This window comes from Lepidochelys kempii, chromosome 13 (assembly GCF_965140285.1).
Source record: "Lepidochelys kempii isolate rLepKem1 chromosome 13, rLepKem1.hap1, whole genome shotgun sequence".
Classification (NCBI taxonomy): domain Eukaryota; kingdom Metazoa; phylum Chordata; order Testudines; family Cheloniidae; genus Lepidochelys; species Lepidochelys kempii.
In genome coordinates this window covers 32,845,071-32,848,150 of record NC_136392.1, presented here as the reverse complement: position 1 = coordinate 32,848,150, position 3,080 = coordinate 32,845,071, and the positions used below count along the sequence as shown (strand labels likewise).

The 3,080-nt window shown below is 42.9% G+C and overlaps 1 pseudogene; it reads right to left on the bottom strand.

Moving 5' to 3' along the window:
• Positions 1 to 1,862: 1,862 nt before the first annotated feature.
• Positions 1,863 to 2,810, bottom strand: LOC140897186 (olfactory receptor 4D2-like; annotated as a pseudogene).
• Between the last annotated feature and the right edge of the window lie 270 nt (positions 2,811 to 3,080).

The following is a 3,080-nucleotide window of genomic DNA, read 5'->3' as shown; positions in this document are numbered from 1 at the left end:
CAACCTCAGAGCCCATCTCACACCCTCAATTGTCCCATCTCCAGCCATGGGCATCCCTGATAAGTCAGTGGTTTTTCACAGGTTTTTTTTTTGTTTTTGTCAGTTTTCCTTTTTTTCCCTACTTCTCTCCTGGTTCTCTTTTTTACTTTCTCCTCTTTTTCTAAGGAAAAAGGGCAGGGAAGGAGAAAAGTGGGGGAAAAAATAAAACCTAAAGAAGTAAATGAGAGAATATTTTTTAATTTTTTTCCTCTGAAAATCTGGAAAAGTATGAAAATTTTTATTTCCTGATTGTCAATTTAAAAAAAAAAACACACATTAACAAAAACCTTTTCAACTAAAGAACAAAGATTGCCCAGCTTTATTTATAAATACACCTTTACATCAGGATTAGATAGTCAAAGACAACTTTAGTTGAACCTGTAAAGATAGAAATAGAAATGGAAGGTTTGTGTTAAAACAAACAATCCAATCCCACTAATTCTTGGTAAAAATAAAGATAAATCATACTGCCGGCTTGTCACATGGGAAATATAAATAAGCTGTATAATTGTACAAGAGAGAAAAGGATAAACCATAAAATATTAGAATTTTCTAGTTAATTTAGAGGAACATTTTATAATAAAAGACTCCTACCAGTTAAGAATTATTTAAATTACATATATTTTTTAATTTATTTGAATTTTTTTCTCCTGAGAAGACTATGATCTTATTTTCAGTACTGGAAATATTCATAGAATATTTTTTTTACCAAAACTTCTCAGGGTGAAATCCTCTGCTGTTGGAAAATATTCAGGAAACACAATGAATTGCAGCAGCTGGGGATCTGACCCATTGACTCCAATGGAGCTATTCAGGTTTACAGCTGGGGATATGGTCTATTGGCTCCAATGCAACTGTCATGGAGTCACCGGGCCGATGCTCTGGAACTACTCCATATGAAGCCAGCCAGGACTCCGGGGGAGCCTCATCTCTGAGCACACTGTCACCAGGGCAAGAAGCTTGCACAGCTTCGACTTTCCTGGATCTGACCTAACAGCATTCAGCATCCCTTTCCACACCGGGTGCTTCCCGCAGCGAGTCTGCCCAGGTGGGGCTCCTAGGAAAGCTAGAGGGCCCTGCATCCCAACTCCTCTGTCAGCTGTGACTCAACCAATGTTGTAAAATGGAAGGTTTATTAGTCGAGAGGTACACAGCATGGAACAGAACTTGTTAGCACAGAAATCAGTGACTTTCAGCCAAGTTCATCTTGGGCAGGGTCCCAGGACAGACACCCTGGACTCTCCCTCTTCCAGTCCCACACCGCAAAATGTCCTGAACCCCACTGCCTGACCTCCAGCACGCCTGTTGCTCCTCTCCCGGGCTTTGTCCTGCTTCCCGGGCAGTGTCACCTGGTCTCATCCTCCTCCTGGATCTCAGGTTCTGAAGGGCACCAGCCGTTGCCTATGTGCAGACAGCTGGGCAGCCTCACCTGCCCTGAGGGCAAAAGTCACACACCCAATTCCCACCACCTAGACACAGGGAAACTGAGGTCCATACAGTATTAGTATAGGACAGTAAGACACATGCAACATAACAAGGTGGAAAAAAACCTCACTTCATCACAGCAACTACTGTACATTGATTTACACCAGCTGGAGATATGATCCATTTACTCCAATGGAGCTAGGCTGATTTGCACCAACTGGCTCCACAGATTTCAGTGGAGATTATGGCCCTTGTTCCATAATTTATTGATGCACACAACATAATAGTGTGCAGGATGTGATCTCTTTCGATAGGATACACAATTCATGTGGCATATCCATCCCCTCTCTGATATGTTAAGATCTAGTTTCTAATGGAAATGATCATTCAAAAATAAATTATGTTTTTAGTTTCCTGCATGAGAACAGGAATCTGCTCATCAGTTTCTTGATGGCCTTTTTCATCTCAGCATTTCTCAGCGTGTGGATCATTGAGTTCAGCACTGGAGTGATTACTGTGTCAATGACAGAAACCACTTTGTCCAGGGCAAACTTCTTGAAGGGCTGAGCATAGATGAAGATGGTGGGTATGAACATTAAATACACCACAGTAATCTGGGTTCCACAGGTGGACAAACACTTGCACTTCCCATCGGTGACATGCAACCTGATCTGGACTAAGATGATGATGTAGGAAATGAGCAAAATGATGAATACAGTTAGAAGGAGTACTCCACTATTGAAGACCATCTTCTGCTTGATCACATGGGTGTCAGTGCAGGCCAGTTTGATGACCTGTGGGACATCACAGTAAAAACTGTCCAGGACATTCAGCCCACAGAATGGTAGCTGGAGGAGCAGTCCAATCTGAACAGCAGAGTGAGCAAATCCAGCCAGCCACGTCAGTGCCACTATCCCCACACACACACTCCGGTTCATGATAATCAAGTATCTCAGTTATTTGTAGATGGCCACATACCAATCAACTACCATCCCTATAAGGAAAAATACCATTGCGACCCCTATGAAGTGGAAGAAGAAAATCTGGAGGAGGCAGGCATTGAACGAGATAGTTTTACACTGGGAGAGGAGACACAACAGTAATCTGGGAGTATTGACTGATGAGTCACTGACATCTAGGAAAGCCAGGTTGGCCTGGAGGAAGTACATAGAGGTGGAGAGCCGGCGGTCAGAGATCACCGTGGTGATGATGGTGAAATTTCCCAACCAAGTGGTCACATATACTATGAAGAAGGCAATGACAAAAAAATGCTGTAACTCAGGACTCTGGGTGAGTCCCAGGAGCACAAATTCAGCCATTGTAGTGGTGAGATTCTACTGGTCCATTTTGTGGACTTAAAATATATCTGCAATTAAACAGAAACAACAACAACAGTTATGGCCTTTTTGTAATTCTACCCACTTCTCCCTCTAAGGCAGTGGTTTCCAAACTTTAACAGCCTGTGAACCCCTTTCTCTAAATTCTGAGATCTCATGAACCCACTCCTAAAAATGAATATTTCCAGGGATTTAAGTTTAAATTTCCTCCGCACTCCGTGGGGCTCCTGCTGCTGGACGCCACAGTCAACTGAGCTCCACTGAGCTCGGGCTGCAGGT